Source organism: Mytilus californianus, unplaced genomic scaffold, assembly GCF_021869535.1.
Source record: "Mytilus californianus isolate M0D057914Y unplaced genomic scaffold, xbMytCali1.0.p SCAF_12, whole genome shotgun sequence".
NCBI classification, from domain to species: domain Eukaryota; kingdom Metazoa; phylum Mollusca; class Bivalvia; order Mytilida; family Mytilidae; genus Mytilus; species Mytilus californianus.
Window position 1 is genome coordinate 35,163,837 of NW_026262604.1, and position 13,241 is coordinate 35,177,077.

Sequence of the window (13,241 nt, forward strand, 5' to 3'; positions counted from 1 at the left end):
TTTATCCCCCAAGGGTGACTGGGGAATAGAAGTATGGTCACTTGGTCTTCTTCCGGTAAAGAGTTGACTTCATACTTGAGTGATTGAGTAACTGCGCATCTTCTTCCGACCTTAATCCCTTAATCTATTACAGAACCTACCTATTGTATTTATTGTGAATTTGTTCTTGTCCTGAATATGCATGAAAAATTTGCCACTGGACGTTAAGCAACCAATAATCAATCAATCAATCCTGTGACTCTCTGTCCGTTTACCTTAGAATTCATATTATGTACACAGGTAAATGATAATTGTGTAGTATTAGAGAACGGAAATCTTTTTTTACAAAATAAACAATTTTGTTGTTCATAGTAGGAGTGAACATATATAATCATGAGAGTGGTTGTTGTCTTTCGTCATCACTATTTTCTGGTATTACTTATACGACACATGATTTAAGTCAATTAGGTACATATGTACTGATAATTTCTATGACTCTGAGCTGATATGCTTTCCATCGTACCAACAACAACAAAATTGTTTTTCATTCAAGCTGTGTCATTCTAGTTCTAGTTAAAAACGTACTGATGTGCTGAAATGGTGCGAAAGTATTTGTATACTATGAGGACAATCTTTGTCTGACAATATTATATCGTTACTGAAGAAATAGCTGAAATACATGCGTCTGATATCAAAAAGCGGAAGTTACGGGTAGCTCAGACATTTCAAAAGGAAAGTTGAAAGTATGCCTGCAGATAACAATAGAACTGAGGAAAAAATGTGTTTTTCATTTACATTGACCCAGTGTTTGATTCAATTTAATACTCAACATCATGAATATTAGTCTTTGGTCATTAATCCTCCTCAAGTTGCTTTTGTCATTTAAGGCTTAACATTCCGCACCACCAGCGACAAAATTATTTTTCATTTCGTTGTAAATATAATGAAATCTGATGCGACTGTCATAAATTAAATTTAAAGTTCAGAACGAAAGAAATATGAGCATTTTGACCATTAACAAAAGAAAATTGTCCACATTAAGGGGAATTACCTAATATCAAAGTTTACAAACATAGTGAAGGCAATTCGCCTCAAATACAATATTCAAAAAGGCAAGGATTAAGCCTAAATAATACTAAAACTAAAAAGCCCCAAGTCACTTAATGGAAAGGGCAAAAAAAAAAATATTTCCCCCGAGTGAAACACTGATTATTACCTCAAGGGTAAAACAGTTCCTTTTACTGACCCTTAATTCACTACATTATCTCATTATTACTATGATAGAAAGTGTCAATGATCAAGCTATAGAGATCAAACCACTTAAGAACAGTGTGCTGGTTGACGATCCATCTGAATCAATAAGGCGCTAAATACTTGAATATAGTTGACTTAATCTTACCACATCTCTTTATAGTTACATTGTGACCTGCAACATATAAGAGATTCCTTTTAAGACCATCTATAGTTAATGGATTTTTTGGGTTAACAATAAAATTAAAATAAAGTTCTTCTTGATCTTGTAAATGAGAGTATATATTGCTTAAACACCAGTTATGGATCATCTTCATTCAGATTGAAGATTGGAAAACTTAAAGAACACATATTCATATTAAACTTGCACATTTTGAATATTCGATTACTTTGTCAGCCATTGTCACAATAGTGTGTAGCCGCAAAGCATGGGCATTACCCTCATCCCCATACAAAGCAATGGAAAAAGCATTGAAAATGCAGTTCGCATTTGCTTTGGTGGCCAAGCAGATCCTCTTTCCAATTGAGGCTGGCAAAAAATCTTTATATCTGAAAAAGGAGAAGAATTATGCAGTGATGCTTATCGGTTAAATACAGAATATCATTTTTATATTCAACCTATTGTGGATGAAACTTGCATACAAGAAGTTGATGAGAAACTCATATTAGGTAGCTACCATTTGATTTTTATGGGGGGGGGGGGGGGGGGGGGGCTAGGATGAAATTTGAAAAAAATAGGCAGGACAGGAGTTTTGAGTCAAAAAAAAGGCAGGATGAGACACTTGCCAAAAAAAAAAAAGTCAGGATGACAATTTAGGTAAAAAAAAGTCAGGACCGAATAGAGTGAAAAATAAAATGGCAGGACAGAGATTACAACTAACAAAAAAGGCAGGACAAAATTTTTCATCCTAGCCCCCCCCATAAAAATCAAATGGTAGCTCCCTTATAAACTCACTACACTATGCCTATATTGATTGGTGTCAAAAGCTAATATGCTTAGATTGTATTTGCTGGAAAGCTGGATAGAAACAATGAACATCATTTATTTTGCGGTAACTGGATTCATGTTATATTATTATTAGTAGTTATTATTTACACATGCACTACATACATAGTTGTAATTGTAAAAAGTTTCATATGTTTACATAAGACTCAACATTGACGCTCGCTCAAAAGAATTAGAAGCCAACTAAGAATAAAGTTCTAGAAAGTAAATTCACAAAAATACTGAACTCCGAGGAAAATTTAAAACTGAAAGTCCCTAATTAAATGGCATTTTCAAATGTAGAAAATGGTGGATTGAACCATAATTATAATCAAATTTGAATAAGTCTGTGCATCCAAAATGATATACTAAATAAAGTGTCATAATGTTTGACACTTCAACTGAAAACTTGTGCTTTAAAATTTATCTTTTGCAATTTGATTCTTGTAGATAATCAATTGCTATCTACGCTTCATAACAAAAAAGTGGACCAGGTGAAAAAAGTAATATTCAAATGTGTGAACTTATTTATTGCTGCACTTTAAAAACAAATCCAAGTAAAATCTGAACTGTGGTGAAATAGTGATTGGTTATAATTGATTGAAAATACTGAACTTTAATAAACCAGTTGGTTTTGTCATTTTCTGTACAGAATGTAGTTATCTATTTTGCTAATGCATGCATGTCACTTATCAACAAGCAAACACGTTAAGCATATTTAGATGACAGATTTGATGATAATTAATGTTAATATCAGTGGATAATAAATACATTAAATCTTCAAATGTTTGCAAAGAAGAATACGTATTACCACATCTTCTTTTCTTAATTTCCATTGAATTTAATAACCATAGCTTTAAATACTTGGAATATGATCCCAGTTACGGCAACCAGTCCGGTACCCACGAATATATAACTTTTATTTAAAATGGTGTAGTTTTATTATTACACAAGTTCTGTAACTGAATGTAGATTTATTTGAAAGGGTAGGCTTTCTAGCTTGAATTTCTGTAAAACTTTTGATTGATTTAAATGTGGTTCACCATGAACTAGACCTAATCACAAACTAATACATTTTTGACGCCGCCGCCGCCGGAAACAGCATACCTATGTCTTACTTTTGGATATTTCAAAATATACACCTTTGACTTTGGTAATAAATAAGCAAACAATTTTTTTTATATAACATTATGTATTTCTTAATAAAATTTTCCGTTTCTTTTGCTAGCTGTGATCATGAAAGGCGATATATAGAGAATATCATATGGCTTTTTCAATATCACATCCGTATCAAACCAAGACACCAATACAATCCCAAGAGCTCTGCTCGAGGGATTATATTGGTCGAGGGTTGATACGGTGTGTGATATTGAAAATTAAAGCCATATCATATACACTTTATTATATTCATATACGTCACATAGATGTTTTTTATGTGACATGACGTCATACAGGTAAGGAGGTTTGAAATGACTTCATACAGATTATAGGTTTGACATGATGTCATACAGATTAGGGGTTTGAAAAAGTCTTTACAACAGTGACTGCAATCGGTGACGTGACATCATACAGATTAAAGGTGTGATAAGGCCTAGCAACCGTGCTGATATCGATATCATCACGGGTGGCTGATACAGCACGCTTGCCAATGATTGTATTACACATACAATTTATCTGAATTTACTACTAAGTATATAATAAATTTAAATAATATGATACGACATCTTAAGATTGATTGATGGTTGCTTAACGTCCAGTGGCAAATATTTCATGCATGTTCAGGGCGAGAACAAGTTAACAATAAATACAATAGGTAGGTCTTGTAATAAAAGAGGCCATCAGGGATGATTGGTCGGGAAAACTTATGTTGTTGGCCAAAAATACAAATCAATTAAATCCCTTTCTGCCTATCCAAACCTACAAGCATAGGTAGGCTATATCAAATAAATATTTTTAATGGCCAGGCCTCACATTCTGTTAAGTAGTTTCAGAGGATTTAAGTTGAAAAACTTTGTGACATATAGGTGTAAAGGATATAAACAAATATTTGTCTCTTCCATAATTGAGGAAATATAATTAAACCACAACTGATGATGATTTTAATAAACTGCTTCGCTGAGCGCAGCTAGATACGCCCTGATTAGTTGGGGCAAAAATGGACACAATATTCAAGCTTGATTTAGGTCTGAATTTGGATTGTAATAAAATATTTGACATATAATAGGTTTCTGAATAAATGTATTCAAAGAACTTAAAAAATTGGTTATATGAACTGAATTAATGTTCAATTAAAGATTTCTTGCTGTTGTGCAATACTTAGTAAATCTGTTGTCAGACTATAAACAAATAAAGTTCAATTAATTCTCAATGTCATATTAGAAATTTATGAAAATAAAAAGGGAGCTTACATCAATAGATATAAACAATTCACCAAAGTTTCATGAGAATTGGTGACAGCATTTTTGAGTTATTGTCCGAAAACTGGAAAATCACCCCTTTTTTAATGAATAAAACCCCATAACTCAGAAATGTAAAATGTGAAATTTATAAAATTCTAAAGGGAGCTTACATCAATACATACAAACAATTCACCAAAGTTTCATAAGAATTGCTGAAAGCATTTTTGAGTTTTTGTCCGATAACTGGAAAATCCCCCCTTTTTTATGAATAAAACCCTGTAACTCGGAAACGTAAAATCTAAAATTTATAAAAATCGAAAGGGAGCTCATGTCAATAGATGTAATTAATTCACCATAATTTCTTGCAAGTTGGTGAAAGCATTCTTGACTTTTTGTCCGAAAACTGGAAAATCCCCCATTTTTTAATGAATAAAACCCAATAACTCGGGAACGTAAAATCTAAATTTTATAAAAAACGAAAGGGAGCTCACGTCAATAGATATAAACAATTCACCAAAGTTTTATGCAAATTGGTTAAAGCAATTTTGAGTTAATGTCCGACATGTTGACGACGGACGGACGGACAGACGGACAACGGTATACCATAATACGTCCCGTAAACGGGCGTATAAAAACTGTTAAAAACCAATAACTTACTTTCGACAAATAACCATATCCCTCAGTTTTCTGAAGAACTGCTGCTGATAACCTATTTTGAAGGGAACATGATCCACCATAATGTCTGAAAGAGAACGATGGATTAATTGATAATTTATTTTGAACATCATTCTAATTTTTATTGTTTATATTTTAAACTATATATTAATTGATATAAATTGAAAAACAAATTGAATGAATGCAATAAGATTATTAATGAATATGAATATTCTTAAGAGTACACACAATTAAGAGCTCTGTAGATTGCAAAGCATTTTAAGTATGTACAGCAGTGCAGACTTATGAACTATCAGTCGACTCAAACACTAAAAGAAATCTTCTGTCCCACATGTGTCCCACATTAAACCAAGTAAGTTCAATTATCTCCCTTGAAATGTTTCAGACAAAGATTATACTCCTTCATTCATATCCTCAGGTCTTTAAGTGCAAATGTGTAAAGTTTCATCAGTATTGGTCCATTTGTTAAGGAGAAGTTGCTCTTCCAAGACATATGGACAGACAGACAGACAACAAGGTGATATCTGTATCACCCTAACAACTTTGTTTGTTGGGGATATTACAACAAAGTGGATAGACCCAATTGCATACACATATTGAAATGTCAGAGTCATGCATTAGCCCTTTGTGAATACTGTTGTAGATACCTTGCTTTAGGTGCCTTTACAGATACAAGTTGATTAAAACTTTCATTGGCTTGTGTTGATCCTAAATCAGTTATGGACTCACTCCTACTTATCATCTTTCTGACTAAGCTGTTTAACTCCTCCTTTAATCCATCTGATGTTAGTGGTTTCCCATTTGACAGACTTTTGTACCTAGATACAAAAAAACCATTAATCATGCAACTTTTTATGAACATTGCAAGTATGACAATTAGTAAAATTATGTAAAGTTTAACAAGAGGCTCTAAGAGACTGTGTCGCTCACCTTGGTCAGTGTGCATTAGGCCTAAAAAAAATTCCTTTTCAATATTAGGGTAGGTAGGTAGGGTTTATTTTGTTTTTTTTTTTTTTTTGCCGACGCCATAAAAAAGTTACCCCCAAGGGTGACTGGGGAATAGAAGTATGGTCACCATTGGTCTTCCTCCGACCGGCGGTAAAACCCTCGTCAAAGTGGGGCGTCCGTTTGGCTGTGCGGGATGTACAAATTTGCAGCCTCGTCCGGTCAGAATGGGGACGTTAAATCCGATGCCTCGTGTAAAGAGAGTGCCACGCTCTTTGCACGTTAAGAACCCTTGCAACAACTCTTTGAGGGGTCCGTAGGTGACCTGTTGCAAGGCTAAATTTCTGTCCCTATCCAATATACCCTCATTTCCCGTGGCAGTCTACATTTCTCCGACCTCAATCCCAGACGCCTCTATCACAGAACCTACCTATTGTATTTATTGTGAACTTGTTCTCGTCCTGAATATGCATGAAATATTTGCCACTGGACGTTAAGCAACCAACAATCAATCAATCATAAAAAAGTTCGGTCGGGTTACCGGAAACACATATTTTTTTTTAGGCCTTGTCAACAAAGGACAATCCCCAAAATTATAGACCGGTCAGGGGTGTGGAAATATTTGTTATGAGCACTTGTCCAGATAAAAAGTGACATGCCCTGAATTTTCCAATAAGTATTTTACTGTATTAGCTTCTTATATGAATCTTAAAACTGTTTTGTATCACAATATAAATGAAGTTAATTGTTATATATTTGTTTATGTGTTTAAATAAAAGGAGGTCTAGGGTTAACATCATATGAACATCAATGAGACAGAAACCAAACATAAAAAAACCAAGACATCTAGAGGGCAATTTTGCAATGCTTCATCCATTTCTCCCAGACACCTAGTGTTTAATTATACTGTTTTCTTTCATCTGACAAGTTTGGTGTTCTGCAGAGCATTGATGAGTCACCAAAGTGTCCTTCTATCTATTAATTTGCCAACAAATAAGTTTAAAGACTTTTGATCAGCAAGTTGTGGGTTAGTTTCCTACAAATTAATCAAAAATTTAATTTATGTTCAGTTTCTTTACTGGAGAGCCAGGGGAAATCTGTAAGCCACGACGTCTGGAATTCTCGCATGCCTTTTTATACGCCCGTCAAAATTTTGACGGGATGTATTATGGTTAAAAATGTCGTCTGTCCGTCTGTCTGTACGGCGTAAACATGTCACACCGCACCGTAACTTGAGAACAACTTATCCAAATTTCATGAAACTTAGCATTGTTGTTTCTTATGATGGCAAACGATCTGTATACTTTTTGGTGAAAATAAAATTAAAACTTTCTGAGTTACGGGACTTAGTAACTAAAACAGGTGTGTGGTTTTTTTTCACATGTCGCGCCGTATCGCAAAAACAATTTATGATTATTGCTTAAAACTTTACACACTTCTTAGTTATATTAATCTTAAGATCCGTATACTTTTTGGTGATGATTCAAAATCTTATTTTAGAGATGTTGACTTTTTTTTTTAAAAAAGGGGGGTTTTCACATGTCGCGCCGTATCTCTAAAACGATTTATGATTATTGCTTAAAATTTTACACACTTCTTAGTTATATTAATCTAAAGATCTGTATACTTTTTGGTTTTGATTCAAAATTTTATTTTAGAGATATTGAGTTTTTTGTAAAAAAAAAAGGGGGGGGGGGGGTTGCATGTTGCGCCGTATGTCAGAAACTATTTATGATTATTGCATAAAAATTCACACACAAGACGACGGGCATATCATGCGCTCATGGCGAGGCTGTTTATTTTTTCATATTCCCGTTCTTTCTCCTCCTGCGTTTTCCATTTTTAACTCTACAAGTCAATATTATTTTCATTCTTTTTGTCTTAATTACCCGGTCTACGCGTTTTTATCAGGTATTTATCCATCTTGATAGAACTCAATCATGAAAATTAAAATAACACTTCTGTTAGATAGTGGATGATACCTTATTCACAATCCCAGGTCTCTGGACAAAGATAACGCAATGTTTATGAGACCCGGTTCCTATACTTATTGTTTTTAAATTTTGGTTATCGATCTATTTCCAGTTTTATTTTACTACTTGTCGTCATGAACACTGATATTTTGACTTAAATAAATGTTTTTCATGTGTTGATCATTGGTTTCTTTTACATAAAATAATACATCTTAGTAAGTTGTGAAAATACTTCTATATTTTTGATTAAATTAAATTCTGTCTAGTGTATTTTTTTCTGTCCACAGGCAACCCAGACAAAGAAAATTAATTGTCCGGTTGTTCAAATGTACGAGTCGGGCGAGTCAGGCATATCATTTACACACCCCTGATACCAGAACAGAATTTATGACAAAAATCACTTTTTTGTTGATTATCCTTTGTCTGTTTAGTTTCTCTCTATCTTCCGTTATATATCGGCCATATTTGACTTGTTATAAGATGTTGACTTGCTCATCTTTTTTTATACAACCGCAAAAAATTTTTGCGGTCATATATTGGTATCACGTTGTTGTTGTCCGCGTCGTCCGAAGACACTTAGTTTCCGGACAATAACTTTAGTTTAATATATTTAAGTGAATGGATCTCTTTGAAATTTAAACAAAAGGTTTGAAACCACAATAGGAAGGTTGGGATTGATTTTGGGGGTTATGGTCTCAATAGTTTAGGGAGTTAAGTGCCTAAAAAGGGGACCAAATAAGCATTTTTCTAGTTTCCAAACAATAACTTGTGTGTAAGTGAATGGATCTTTCTGAAATTGTACCACAAGGTTCCATGCCAAAAAAGGAAGGTTGGGATTGATTTTGGGGGTTGTGGCCCTATCTGTTTAGGAATTAGGGGTCAAAAACGGGCCAAAAACAATACTTTTCTTATACTTTGTATAAATTGCATATTTCTTGACCAATTTCAATGGGGTTTTAATCTTGAATTCTTGGGATTCTTTAATATGCTGAATCTAACTGTGTATTAAGTTTTTGGATTTTGGGCCCCTTTTTTTAAATTGGTCCACATTGAGGTCCAAAGGGTCCAAAATTAAACTTTGATTTCATCAAAAATTGAATTATTGGGGTTCTTTGATATGCCAAATCTAACCGTGTATTTAGATTCTTAATTTTTGGTTCTGTTTTCAAATTGGTCTACAGGGTCCAAAATTAAACTTTGATTGTAACAAAAATTGAATTCTTGCAGTTCTTTGATATGCTGAATCTAAACATGTATTTAGATTTTTGATTATGGGCCCAGTTTTCAAGTTGGTCCAAATCGGGGTCCAAAATTAAACTTTGTTTGATTTCCCCCAAAAAAATGAATATATGGGGTTCTTTGATATGCTGAATCTAACCGTGTATTAAGTTTTTGGATTTTGGGCCCCTTTTTTCAAATTGGTCCACATTGAGGTCCACAGGGTCCAAAATTAAACTTTTGATTTCATCAAAAATTGAATTATTGGGGTTCTTTAATATGCCGAATCTAACCGTGTATTTAGAATCTTAATTTTTAGTTCCGTTTTCAAATTGGTCTACATTAAGGTCCAAAGGGTCCAAAATTAAACTTAGTTTCATTGAATTCTTGCGGTTCTTTGGTATGCTGAATCTGACCATGTATTTAGATTTTGGATATTGGACCATAATAGGTAAATGTCCAATTTAAAATTTTAAAGTTTTTAGACCATATTCATTCTGTGTCAGAAACCTATGCTGTGTCAAATATTTCATCACAATTCAAATTCAGAGCTGCATCAAGCTTGAATGTTGTGTCCATACTTGCCCCAACAGTTCCGGGTTTGACCTCTGTGGTCGTATCAAGGTGCACCCTACGGAGCATTTTATTTAATTTAAAATGTCTATATATCTAATATAATTTATTATCATTTACAGCAAACGCAAAAATGGAAAAATGGTCAATAATGGGCAATAACTCCAATAAGGAGATGTCAAACTATTTCCTTCATTGCCTAAATGTAGATCTTGTCTTGCTGATAATCCTTACTAATATAATGAGTTATTGTGCTTACTTGAAATTTTCAGGATTTGTGTTATATGTACACCAGTCAACATCTTCACATTTCTCATGACTACCAAAACACAATTCTTTCCAGATTACTTTTGATGTCATTTTCTGTCTTTCCTCCTTTTATTGCATACATAAAACATCTCGAAATGTACTGCCTGGTTTCATCTTTCTGCAACTCCCTGTAACTGCAATATAAATTATCAAATAAATGTGCATGCAGAGAACATATTACACTGCAAGTTGCAACAAGTTTATTTAAATTGGTGTGCTAATCACTAAGTTGACTTACAGCCTGCTATTTTTTTTAGTTTAGCCTCTTCAGCAAATGATTAAAAGGGTCATAGCTTACTGTTTCTTGATTAGTTCTTCATTTGTTAGTTAACACCAAACTTAATAATAAAAAAACACACAATTTTGTTACAGAAGTACTAGTTTTGTATTAAAACTCCAGTTTTGGGACTCATTTTTTTCTGTTTGATTAAAAGTTTATGCTGAATAATTTATAATATTTATTTTAAAAAGAAACCTGTAACTAGGAAAGTGGAAGGTTATCATGTTTACTGGAATTGGTGCGACCAAGTAAAAACAGCAAACAGAAAGAAGAAAAAAATATTTTGACTACAGGGTTACTTATCTTTTTATTCTGTGTGGCAACCCCCACTTTTTTAGATTAAATCTTTATTTCACATTACTACATACATGATATGCACATGAATTTTTATTTCTATGTAGCATTTCATTTTAAAAAAAATTTCAAAGATCAGCCGTTTTGCATGTAAGCCTATGGAGCAGTCAATTACCAGACAGCAACCAGAAATGCAATAGGAAGATAACTCTTTAAAAATTATGCATATCAATGAATATAATGTAGGTATAATAAACTAGAGGCTCTAAAGAGCCTGTGTCGCTCACCTTGGTCTATGTGCATATAAAACAAAGGACACAGATGGATTCATGGCAAAATTGTGTTTTGGTGATGGTGATGTGTTTGTAGATCTTACTTAAAAATTTACAAAAATTTAAAAAATTTATGAAAATTGTAAAAAATTGACTATAAAGGGCAATAACTCCTTAAGGGGTCAATTGATAATTTTGGTCATGTTGACTTATTTGTAGATCTTACTTTGCTGTACATTATTGCTGTTTACAGTTTATCTCTATCTATAATAATATTCAAGATAATAACCAAAAGCTGCAAAATTTTCTTAAAATTACCAATTCAGGGGCAGCAACCCAACAACGGGTTGTCATATTCATCTGAAAATTTCAGGGCAGATAGAAATTGACCTGATAAACAATTTTACCCCATGTCAGATTTGCTCTAAATGCTTTGGTTTCAGATATAAACCCAAATCTACATTTTATCCCTATGTTCTATTTTTAGCCATGGCGGCCATCTTGGTTGGTTGGCCGGATCACCGGACACATTTTTTAAACTAATACCCTAATGATGATTGTGGCCAAGTAGTTTCAGAGGAGAAGATTTTTGTAAAAGTTAAAGACGACGGACGACGACGACGGACGCCAAGTGATGAGAAAAGCTCAGTTGGCCCTTTGGGCCAGGTGAGCTAAAAAGGTGCATTTTAAAAGCTCAAAGTCTTGATGTTTGAATATACATATATTTTTGGTATCCACTGCAGTTTATTATATATAATTCAAATGCACTAAAAAAATTAATAAGAAAAATCAAATAAGCAGATGAAATTATGCCAGTGTTTTTTTAATCCCCATCATTGTTGAATATATATAAATGTGTTATTTTTTTATTATTGTAGTTAAAAAAAAAATCAAGATGTTTATATAATTATTTAATGTTAAAAAATCCTGATTTGTCCATACAAGACTAGTTTTTAAACCACATGTCTGTTTTTTAAAATGTTTGTTCTTTTGTTTGTTACCAAATATAATACAGTTAGAGTCATCCATTTCATTAAGTTAGTATACAGTTTTGTTTATGGGCCATCCACCATCTACCTCTGAGTGTGATGATTTCTCAATGTTCACTGAAAACTCATAAATTGTTCTCCATGGGCATAAACTTCACTCTTTTGTTGTGCTGTTGTTTTTTAGACGCTTTCAAATGACCATTCTTTAACATGCATAACATTTCTACTACCGTAATTGGCTTTTTTTTCAAAATTGTTGATTAACAGAAGTATATACCTTTTAGAAATATTATGCAAGCTTGTAGATATCCCTTTTTTGACATGGTTCTGGTCGTCCTTTTTTGAAATGTTGTCAAACTCAACTTAAAGTCTTGCTGTTGTTGATGCATCATTATCAGCATGCACAACTGAAACAGAAAATGAGAATACATAAAGAACTAAATTTAGAACCAGAAAAGTTTTGGCAAATTGAAATTTTCATTAAACATGATGAACATACCCTAATCATTGAGAATTTTAAGAAAATTGAGTTGTGCTTACAAGGTTCTATTACGGTGTTTATATATCTCATCTTGTACGATTCGCTCGTGTATGTAACAATGTTTTAGATTTTAACGAGAGAAATTTATGTATTACTGAAAAATTATTTGCATGTTTTTGTTGTTGTTCAGTTATAGAATACATTTATCAAGACCTTAATTTAATCACAATAATTTTCAAGTGACAAAAGTGACTTTGAATGTTTCATGAATTTTTTCAATCATTTAAAAGTTAAATTCGGCGATATTGATACTTCACAACTGGTTTTTCGTACTGAGGAGGAAATAGGTTTGATAAACGCAGTTGAAGAAGCATTTCCACACTCTGGAATTTTTTTTATGAACCCGCCATTTACGACAAAATGCCGAACAGAAATTAATAGATGACGCTGTCTATAAGAAAGACCGAGATGTCATTTTGGACTCCATCTTTGGGAAATCTGGCCTTTTTACTGCTGATGATATAATTTGTTTTGAAGCCAAAAGTGAGGAGATAAGTAAGAAGTCCATGGAATCGACAAACATCTTTCATAGATATTTTGAAAACCGTCTAAAAAAGA